At 53.1% G+C, this 11,419-nt stretch overlaps 1 long non-coding RNA gene across 1 annotated transcript; it reads right to left on the reverse strand.

Annotated features, from left to right (window-relative positions):
- Positions 1–4,081: 4,081 nt before the first annotated feature.
- Positions 4,082–11,204, reverse strand: LOC308649148. The gene is made up of 5 exons (XR_014022017.1): positions 11,015–11,204; positions 9,408–9,441; positions 9,192–9,320; positions 5,498–5,871; positions 4,082–5,030 (listed from the first exon to the last, which is right to left on the reverse strand). It is a non-coding gene; the product is annotated as an uncharacterized lncRNA (long non-coding RNA).
- Positions 11,205–11,419: the final 215 nt, after the last annotated feature.

Genomic DNA, 11,419 nt, shown 5'->3' on the forward strand with positions numbered 1-11,419 from the left:
GGTCCTCCTGTTTCCCTCTTAGCCCCTGGAGGTCTTCAGTGACCCTCCTTATGTACTCCTGACCCTGCAGACTGTGGCCTCTCTCTTCCTCCCTCCCTTCCTCCTCCCTTGGGTCAGTCTTACTAGAGTTTATTCCTTTAACTGATTCTCTAAGAAGCAGTTTTCTTTTCAATTTCTGTTCCCAGGTCCTTGATTTCTGCTCTTGAGAATTCGCTCTGATTACTTACTGAGTTCATTCTGCTTTCCTGACCTCTTCAGGTAGCAACTGAGATCACCCATGAAGGGTGCACCCTTTTGTGGAGAGAGCAATAGGGTCACCCCTCTCCCTCTCCTGCCCCTCTCGAGCTGGACTTCACACACTCTGAAATCCTTCCTCCCTCCCTCCTACGTATGTTCTTAACACTGATCTTGACTTCAGACCTGGGCAGGGCTACGTCGCTGCTGACTTCCCTGGGCTTGCAGTCACCGATTGCTCGTGGGTTCCTGAGCATAAATGGGTGTTTCCTCCTGCAGTCTTCTCCTTCTGGTTAAGGTTGGTTCTTCGACACAGATATGAGTGAGATTTTCCTTGCGGCTGTCACGTCGACACTTGTCAAACCGCCCACTCTGTGAATGTTCTGCTCTGTCCACCAGATGCTGCTGGTCCACCTTGCTGCTCAGACTGGTAGGTCCTGGCTACAGCCGCCGCTGGTTCCGTCAGTTCCAGGACCACCCTGGGGCTTGCCCATTTCTCCTTGCGGCCCTCTCAGGTCTTGACCCATGTTTTGAGCTCTGTTGCTTGGTGCAACACACTTGGAGTCACTAGCATTTCCGAGTGGATTGATCCTTCCACCCTACATGTAATGTCCCTCTTTGCTCAGTATTATTATTATTATTATTATTATTATTGCTCTTAGTTCTACTTTGTAGTTATCAGCTGCCTCTTTTTTAAAAAAATTCAGTGCTGCCCATTGTATCTTGCTTCATCCTACTTTCAAGCTTACTGTGCCCCTGAGTTTGAAGTGAGTTTCCCTCAAGTGTTTGTAGCTGGGAGGATTTTCTTTATTCACTCGGCAGTCTGTGACTTTTGATTGGCACATCTAGACCACTTACATTTAGTGTACTATTTAACATTAGTGCTCATCTCTGCTATTTCACTGTTTGGTTTCTGTTTGTTTCCTCTGTTTCTCAGTCCTCTTCATCATCTCCTCCTCCTTTGTGATATTTCAACATCATTTCGGGATTCCATCTTGATTCATTGATGGTGTTTCTGTTTGTCATTTTCAGGGTGGCTCTTTTTGATATTGCAATCGATGGCTTATCACAATCTGCTGCACCAACAACATCGCACTTGGAGTAAAATCTCACTTCCTGGTCCCTTTGTCTTCCCTCCGGTTAAACAAGATCCATTGATTATCAGGGGCAGTGGGTTTGGGTTATAATAATCAAACATGATTCAAAGAGCCCGAGAGGACAAGAGTCTCGATGGCACTTCTGTCCCTACCCTTCCCGTGGTCCTTCCTCCATCCTGTTGCTGGAGACGTGGTCTAGGCAGCTTTTTCAAGCCTCAACCAACAGACCTGATGGGGACAATTTTAAGGAGGAAGTTGATTTGGGCTCAGGTTTCAGAGGTCTCACTCCATCGATGGCCTCTCATCTGGGACCTGAGGTGGGACACATCATGCAGAAGAGTGAGGCCGAGGGAAGCAGTGGCTCAGGGCACCAGGAATCAGAGAGGGCTCTTCTCAACAAGGACAAGATGTGAACCACGGCACACCCCGGGCCACCTCCTGCACACAGCCCCTGCCCACGGTCACCCCCGTTCCTCCCTGTCAGGGGATGGGCACACTGACCAGGTGAGGGCTCTCCTAGCCCAGTCGTCTCTCCTCTGAACCTTCCTGCGTCCCTCCCACGTGAGCCTCTGGGGACGCCTCGCATCTGCACGTAACAGGATGTGGTCTCAGTTTTCAAGGCCGGTGGTGTTCTTGGTGGGCACGTCCAGAGGTGTGTTGGAGCCGGCTCAGTCTCCTGGCCGGCCCCCAGGCTGGGCCGCGTCTCTGCACCCCTCCCTGGATGCTGTGGCAAGCAGGTTGAATCCTGGGGTCGCTCTTGGGTTCCTGGAATTCTGCGCGTTTTCCTGGGTGCTTTTCTCTGGCGGTGGGCTGGGTGGGTGCTATTGACCTCCTGAGGTCACAGACTGTCCTCTGTCATCTCAATGTCAGTTCTCCGCTGAGCACATCCGGAGAGTGTTTTTGGTCCCTGTACGTGAATCGTCTTCTTTGTTCTTGCTGGGTTTTCCATGTTTCCATTTATCTCAAGAGAATATAACTGATGGCCTTTTCCCGTGAGAGCTGCGTGGGAGCCCCTCCCTGCTGGACAGCGGCAGAACGCGTCCCCTGATCTGGACATGCCTTCAGTGTCCTTCCTCATACAAGCCGCCCTTCCCTTGCCTCTGTCCCTGAGGGTTTCTCAGACCTGGTGCACAGAGCTCCTTCCATGGCTGAAGACGGACGCTAGTTGTCCCATCATGGTGACCCTCAGACCCTGAGCCCTCTGGGAGGGGAGTCCAGGCCTCTGTGACCAGAATGGCCATCTGTGCAGAAGCCGAGCCTCTGGGCCAATTGTGCTGGTGTGTTGTCAGCCGTGGACCCAGCCATGACCTGACCGTCCCCACCCAGAGGCCCCCGTGCTGCTCCTGGGGCTGTTCCAACCTCAGAGTCCAGGGTTCTCACTGGGAGGGTCAGGGAGAAGCAGGCGACCACCTTGTAGAGAGCAGTCTTACAGGACACTGGATGGACAGTGAAGAGGACAGAGTGGACAGGAGGGAGACGGAGCGTAAGAGGGAGACCCCGACTCTGTGCCGGGCACCTGCACGCGGATGGAGTGTGCCCAGTCTAGGAGCTCAGTTTCATCTCACCCTGGACCCCAGAGCCAGCCCCTCCTGTCCCCGGGGCCATGTGCCCCCTTCCTCACTTCAGCCTCAGCACAGAGACCCACCCTCTCCCTGACCAGCTCCCGCTGCAGGTCCTCGCCTGGGAAACAGGCGTCTGCCCTCGGCCAGTGCTGTAGGCCCATGGCCTCACCTCGCAGACCCAAGCCACCCGCACCCGCAGTGGGTGCTGCCCAGGGGAGGCGGAGCTTCCAGAGAGCCCCACCCTCCTGGCCCAGGCCCTGGAGCCGCCCGGAACCCTGCTCTGGTCGGCCTTCCTCCAGCGTCCACCACCATGACCGGGCCGCTGCTCAGGGACACTACCTGACCGGGTCTTCCCTGGCCCCCATTGCCCCAGGTGACCCATGCAGGGGGACAAGGCTCTGCGCCTCGGCCGCCCAGTGGCCTCTCTGTGGTGATGTCAGAGCCTGCTCCCGTCCTGCAGCCCGTGGACGCCCAGCTCCCCCAGCCTGTGTGTCCCCGAGGCGGAACCTCCGGCAGCCTGTCCACAGGCTCCTGCCCTCAGGTGGGAGCTGGGGAGCTGGTGGAACCAGGATGGGGCAGCTGAAGTGGCCGTCGTCCTGGTTCCCTCGTCCTCCTTGGTCCTCCTTGGCCAAGGTCAGCAGGGGCTGTTCCTCCCGAGGTCACAGGCCCCCTAGTGGGCTGGCAAGGAACCGCAGCTCTCAGAGTCAGGCCCAGGCTCCGATGGCCGGCCCCCAAGCCCTGGGGTGTGTCCTGTGCCTGGAGTGCCCTCCAGGTTCTGAAGCCCCCTGCCCAGACTTTGGAGACCACCAGTTATCGGTGGCGAGTCCTGCTCCCGACCTGCGTGGCACTAGAGGAGCGCCAAGGCAAGGAGGTGACGTTGGTTTAAAAGGGTCCCAGACTTCTCCCGGGGGGGAGGGCCAGAGCTGGTGTCCTGTGTCCAGAGCGGGGTGTCCTCTGCCCCTTTCATAGTCCTGGGTCTCCTTCGTTCTCCTGCCTCTTCCCCATCCCTCTCCCTCCTGACCAGGCCCAGGCCATGCCCAGGGGGATGGCCACAGGAGGGCCCAGCTGGAGTGGCCTGGCAGGAAGTGGCGTAATGAGCGCCCTGGAGGGAGGGACAGTCCCTGGGGCAGGTCAGCTTAGCGGCCGGTTGGTGCAGGGCAGCAGAGGAGGTTCTGAAGGAGTCGGAAGGACCCCTGCCCACTGCCTGCTTCACTTCCCCACCTCTCCTCCTCTTGACAGAAGTCGCGACACGGCCTCCCACTCCCCGCGGCTCACTCACTCCGGCTTATTTTACCTAGAAACCTATGTTTACAGGGAACAGGGAAGGAAAGAGCCACTTGGAGGGGCCGGAGCCTGAGGAAGCTGCGCTGCAGACCTGACAGGAAGCCCCGGCCTCCGCGCCGTTCCTCACGGGTGCAGCGACCCTCTGTTGGCGCGCTGCCTTTCACCTTGGGGGCAAGGAGACAGCACCAGCAGGAGGGCAGCTGGACTGCCCAGGGCCCGGCAGCTGGAGCGTCGGACAGTATTAGGAGAAGTCACTCCACACTGTAAAGTTTTGTAAACTTGAAACTCAGGTGCTCCTTTGTGTCACCGCAGAGAGGCATTCACTGGAGCCCCCGGAGGGAGGTCAGTGCGCATCCCCAGCACCCGGCCAGGGGTGTTTCCCTAAGTCACAGAGACTGACCGCCGTGCGCTGAGGCCCTGACTCCTGCAGCCCGGGTTCAGGAACAGCCCCCATTTGACAAACCTGAACTACAACCGTTAACTCTCTGCTCCTTGGAACCTCTGTCACAGTGGCCCAGCCAACCCTGGGCACTGGTGTCCTGCGTCCTGTGCGACACATTCTGAACCACCCCAGGGCGGGAGCTGGGGACACCCAGCTGCTGGGCCGCCCTCCCCACCACATCTACGGCTTGGCTCCTGGCTGTGTCGTCCAGTTACGTAACTTTGTTTTGCTGCTTGGACTTCCGTTCCCATGACTGAGGCGGGAGCGTTCTCAGTCTGGGGGGTGCGTTGTGCCAGGGCCAAGGCTCCACACTGACAGCTGTTGGCGCGCCCTGGGCCCTCCTCCGTGTCACAGGTCCGCCTGAGGCAGGATCTCCTGCTGCTGCAGAGCAGCTGGGGCCTGGGGCCTGGCCTGGTGGGTGCAGACGGAGGGTCGGTCCACACACGTCTGAGGCCCCTTAGCTCCGTGCCCCCGCCCCACCTTTCTAGGAATGGGCCTCCACCAGGCGCTTCCCGGGCCAGCCCTGGGGCAGCCTTGGCTCTCTAGTGGAGCGTCCCCTGGGGAGCAGCGCACGGGCCAAGCAGGGCTGAAGAGAAGAAGGAGCACAGCTCACCTGTGAGCCACAGGTGCCAGGTGTGAGGACAGAGCCACTGGCCCTGACCTCCTCCCTGGACACAGGCTGTCTGCAAGCCCCGCCCAGGCCCCCATCCTCCCTGTCCCTCTGCAGGCCTGTCCTCCTGCCCTGGGCCCAGGGCTGTGGGTGGCCCCACCTGCCTGGCCCGCAGGCCCTGTCCAGGCCCATCCCCTCTCTGCCTCTCACCTGCCCTGTCCTTGCATCCTCACACCTGAGTCCATGGAGCTTGCTCTGCACCACTTACCTCCACCCCAGGAGCTGCACTGGGCCAGGCCTCGCTGTCCATCAGGCCAGATTCTCAGCTGCACCTCCCTGCTGAGAGCGGAGGCCGACCACAGGTGCAGGAAAGCCTGCCTGCCCAGGTTGCGCACTTGGCAGCTCAGAGAGTCGGAGCCGCGATTCACGGCCAGGCGGCCTTGGCAAGAAGCCTCAGGTCCCAAGGAGGGGCTGAGGCTGGCTTGTGGGGTCCGCCCGGCCAGCGGGAGCTCGGGGGGCCTGGCTCTCCACACACTCAGACTCCGCCTGCTGACTTCAGCTGGAAGAAACCACCTCGACTTCTCCCGCAGCTCTGAGGTGGGACTTCACTTAACTGGGAATGTCCGCATCGAGTCTTGGATTCTGAAAAATAAATCGCACACATTTGAAGCATGGTCTAGGGAAATCTTGATTTCTACCTACGTATTATATAGACAAATATATATACGATATGCATGTATCTAACACCCACATGGAGACACACTTCCATCAACCCAGCCATCCCTGTCAATTAGCAAGCACCAACCTGATTTCTTTCACAGTAGTTTTCATTTTCTAGAATTTTATGTAAGTAGTCTTTTAGTACATGCTCTTTCTTGGCTTCTTTTAATTCATGCAATGATTTTGTTTCATTTTTCACTGCAGGGTATTCCATTGCATGAGAATCATATAGTTTCTTTATCCATTTACCTCTTGACAGACATTTAGATCAGTTTGTATGGCTGCATAGTACTCCTCTGCAGGAGGATACATGATTGTTTCCCTCTTGATGGACATTTGGATTTTTACTTTTTGGTTATTATAAATAAAAATTGATAAGATAATATAATCTAAACACTTGTGCTACAGGTATCTTCTTCTGGGAGTAGATTAACCAGGTCACATGGCAGGTGTGTGTTTAATATTTTATAAGCTTGTCAAACTGTTTTTGAGAAGTGTGCAAGTGTTTGAGCTGCCATTCGTCCTTGGCAACACTTGGGTGGTCACGTTTCACAGTGTGGGCAGCAGCACACCTGGCTCATGCCCTTGGCCTCGCCTGCCTTCCTGGGCCGGGTCACGAGCACCCTGTCCCAGTGGCCCACCATCTCTCCTGGTTGGAGCATCTCTCGGTCCATGTTCCTATCATTGCGTTGTAAGTTATTTATTTACTAAGAAAAAAGTCATTTATCAGGTATTTGATTTGCAAATATTTCCCTCTAGTTTGTGAAATCATTTTAATTGGGTCTTTGGAAAGCAAAGGGTATCATTTCATTAGGAAAACTTTGACAAACAGAAGATCATTAATTATTTCTTTTACTTTTTTCTATAAAGACTATTAACCAGGAAATACTGGTATTTGTGGAAGTCTCTACCAAAGAGAAACATTTTTTATACTTTTAAAAAGACTAACAACCAAAAAAGAAAGTAAGAACTTTTGATACATTAAAAATATTTTTAACTCAATCAAAATTTAAAAGGAGCATAAAATTCTGTAAGATAACTCAAAAGGTAGAGGGGATTTAGAATATTAAAAGCATATATCAGAAAATGAGAAGCATCCCAAATCTGTGAGACTGCAGTACTGTTCAGGTCTAGAAGGTTCCCCAAAGGCCCACGTGTACAAGTTTGGCCTCGACATAGCAATGTGCAGAGGTGAGACTTTGATGAGATGGTGGGACCTGGAGCCGGGCCTCATCTGTGGGCTAACCCAGTGGAGGGTACATAACTAGAATGGCCCGGCTGGGAGGGGTGGGACTTCGGGGAGGTGGAGGGACTTCGGGGAGGTGGGGGGACTTCGGGGAGGTGGGGGGGGGGGACTTCGGGGAGGTGGGGGGGGGGACTTCGGGGAGGTGGGGGGGAGGGACTTCGGGGAGGTGGGGGGGAGGGACTTCGGGGAGGTGGGGGGGAGGGACTTCGGGGAGGTGGGGGGGAGGGACTTCGGGGAGGTGGGGGGGAGGGACTTCGGGGAGGTGGGGGGGAGGGACTTCGGGGAGGTGGGGGGGAGGGACTTCGGGGAGGTGGGGGGGGGACTTCGGGCAGGTGGGGGGGGGACTTCGGGCAGGTGGGGGGGGACTTCGGGCAGGTGGGGGGGGACTTCGGGCAGGTGGGGGGGGGACTTCGGGCAGGTGGGGGGGGGACTTCGGGCAGGTGGGGGGGGGACTTCGGGCAGGTGGGGGGGGACTTCGGGCAGGTGGGGGGGGACTTCGGGCAGGTGGGGGGGGGACTTCGGGCAGGTGGGGGGGGGACTTCGGGCAGGTGGGGGGGGACTTCGGGCAGGTGGGGGGGGACTTCGGGCAGGTGGGGGGGGACTTCGGGCAGGTGGGGGGGGACTTCGGGCAGGTGGGGGGGGACTTCGGGCAGGTGGGGGGGGACTTCGGGCAGGTGGGGGGGGACTTCGGGCTGGGGAGGCAGGGTTGAGAAGCAGGTCACTGGGGTGTGCCCTGGGGATCATACCTTGCCCCTGGCCCTTTCCCTCTCTCTGCGTCCAGGCGCCATGAGCCGGGCCTCTGCCCTCCAGAGGCCCATCTGCCATGATGTGTGGCTCCCTTGGCCCGCTATGGAGTCAGCCATCCACCAACTGAGACCTCTGAGACTCCGTCACAATGACTTTCCTCCTCTGAATTGTTCCTGGCAGGTGTTTTGGTTACACTGACAGAAAATAACACAATCACAAATACCTCTGTGCCAGAAATTAAACAGTTTATGTAAATCCAAAACACGTCTGTGCACAGAAACGAGCATTTGGAATTTAAAACACCACTTTCAACGGCCCTGGAACAAGTGGATAATCAGCTAGAATACAGCCAATGCGTCCAGGACTTCTGTGACCAAGGCTCCAGTGAGTCTCTCTTCACTTCTCTTCTGTAGCGGTGACATGAAGCTCTGCGTGCCCCAGCCTTCCTGGAGACACTTTAAGACACTGACATCTGAAGTTTCTTAAGAAGCTACAATACACAGTGTTCACTGTTTTCTTTAATTGATTGATTCTCATAACATACACATCTATATGTAAAACAGCATTTCTTTTCTGTTTTTCTGAAGTCTTTTCCAGGAAGAAATTGTTAGTCATGTGGGTGGGTATGCACTGAAATATGTGGGTGGTAAGAAAAGAAGGAGTAGAATGATTTCTGAATTTGTAAAAAAAAATTGTCACACAAAAACATGTATGTCTATGGGGTACTGTGTGCTATTTTGACACACACAGACATTGTGTAATGTTCAATTCTGGGTAAGCATGTCTATCTCTTCAGATTTTGAAATATGCAGTGCACTGTCACGTCTATATCCACCTGCTGTGCAGCACTTAGCCCCCACTGTATGCTGACCAGTCTCTCCCCACCCTTCCCCAGCCTCTGGCAATTACTGTTCCACTCTCAGCTTCTCTAGATCCCCAGTGACGAGATCCTGTGACATTTGTCTTTCAGTGCCTGGCTTATTCCAATACTTTCTGTGTTATCCATTTGACAAGATCAATGAATCCATCAAAAGGTTATTAGAACTAATACACGAATTCAGCCAAGTTGTAATATACAAAATCAGCGTATTAAAAAATCAGTGGTATTTCTGATTAATTTTGAATTTTCTGAAAAAGTTAGCTAGAAAGAAATTCCATTTATTATAGATTTTAAAAAAACTAGTAACAAATTTAAACAAAGAAGTGAAAGATCTCTATAATAAAAACTATAAAACATTGTTGAAGGTACCTGAAGAGAACAAAAACTAGACATCCCATGTTCGTGGATTGGCAGGATTCATATTGTCCAAAGGTCCACAATACCCAAAGCAACCCACAGATGCACTGCCATCAACACACAGTGACACTCTTCACAGACCTGGAGGAAGAGAGTGGGATTCATCTCAGAGCACAAAATAGCCAGAGTATCTCGTGCCGAAGAGCAAAACAGGAAGCAAAATAGGACCTGGCTCCGGACAACTGTGCAGCTGCAGCACTCTCTGTGGATGGAAAATACAAGCCACTGAGAAATCCTACAAGTCACCCAAGGTCACCAAGAAGCTTCAAAGTCAGAATTCATGCCTTTTGAAGCTAGGATAAAAACTGGAAAAAAATTTTCAGAAGATTAACCCAAACTCACACAAAACCCAAATATCTGTGAATTTAACAGAATTCATTGAAGAAATTCCAGTATATCTAAAACTGTTGCAGGATGTGATAGTGCATGCCTACCATCCTGTGACTTGGGAGGCTGAGGCAGGAGGATCACAAGTTCAAAACTAGCCTCAGCAATTTAGTGAGGTCCTAAGCAACTTAGAGAGATGCCATCTCAAAAATGAAAAATCAAAAAGGCTGGGGATGTGGCTCAGTGGTCAAGTGCCCTTGGGTTCAATTCCTGGTACCAAAATACTAACTACTTAAATACTAAAATCACACATATGCACCTAGGTGAGGGAAGTTAGCATTTTGAAACCTTTATGGAGGGCACTTCCTGCACCTGCAAGCCCAGGTCTTTGTGCCATCCCCAGAGGAGCCCAGCTTCTTGGCTGTCACAACCCACTGCTCACAGCCTCCCCAAGACAGCCCCATGGCAACAAATCTGTTTGTGTCTCTGTGGATTTGCACAGTCTGGGCACTTCCTGGAAAAGGAGTCATGCAATATGTGGTCTTTTCTTTTAATATTTCAAAACTCTGCCTTGGCCCAAGGCACAAGGCTAACTAACTGCATTTATGGAACCTTTAAAATACTTTTAAAGAACATTTTTGAGTTACTTATTCCGAGAAGGACTCGCATACAACATTTTGGGAAAAACCTTTCCATAAACAAATCTCTTTTAAAAGCTCAGCTGCTGAAGCCCAGCCTTGCCTACAAGGAGAAACAAACTGAGGATTTGAGAGACACTATATATGATGAATTTACTGATGGGAAAAACACAAGTCATTAATTAGTGAGATCCATTTCTGATCATGCCTAAAAAGGCACAAGTTCTGGCCCCAGAGTATTTTGGAAGGGATGTGTGGTGATATTCACTAACTAAATACAAGGAGACAAATTTCAATACCCAGATCCATGCCAGGCTGGGGGAGCACCTGCCAGGGACCAGGAGGAAGCCCAGCTGAAGGCCCCTGGGGTCGCTGCCCCAGCTCCCGGCTCCCCGAGGCCCGTTTCCCTGTCAGGATTTTCCCTACCACTTAAAGTAATGGAAATGTATCAAATTCACCTCCAAATGGGCAAATGAATTTTCCAGACCTCTTTTCACTAAGCCTAAAATAGACACCAGAGGGTGTGGAGAGAGCCCTGGCCCCATCAAAACCCTCGCTTCAATCTGATTCACTCTTGAATCTCTGACAAGTCACTCCAATTCTCTGACCCCCGGATTCCTTTTTTTATGAAATACAGGCAAAATTTCAAAACTTTCCGCCTCGTTATAATGATTAATTAATGTAGCCAAACTCTTAGTCTGGGGTCTGGCTTGCTGTGGATCTTTGGTAAATACCATGTGAAGTACTTCCCAGAGAACTCTCCTTTTAAAATGAAGACGGCTTAGAAAAATGAGATTTTAAATAACTTACCTGTAACTTGTGCAAGAAATCATAGGCACATCTGGTTTCCATCTGAGGCTACCATGTAGACGGGCCATAAATCTGAATGTGCTCTTCCCTGCTGGCCTGGAGGAACTGTTAATCCAGCCCAGCTCCCAGGAGCCAGCCGAGTGGGCTTCTGAATCCCTCTGCTGGGCCGCCCCTCGGCCCAGGCTGCTGAAAGGCCTGCGTGTGGAGTGCAGTGGGAAGTTACGCTCAAGGTCAGCCATGACATTTTTATTACTTAAAGAAAGCAGTCTCTTCCCAAAAGACACTGCAGCCTCAGGGGCCAGGGGCCAGGCCACGGAGGGATCTCTGCCTCTTTATGGCTTTGGGCTCCTGCCCTTGGGGTGTAAAGCAGGAGCTGTCCAGTCCAGTTCTATGCTTGGGCAGAGC

The sequence above is a fragment of the Spermophilus citellus genome, assembly GCF_964194105.1.
Source record: "Spermophilus citellus genome assembly, chromosome: 5".
NCBI classification, from domain to species: domain Eukaryota; kingdom Metazoa; phylum Chordata; class Mammalia; order Rodentia; family Sciuridae; genus Spermophilus; species Spermophilus citellus.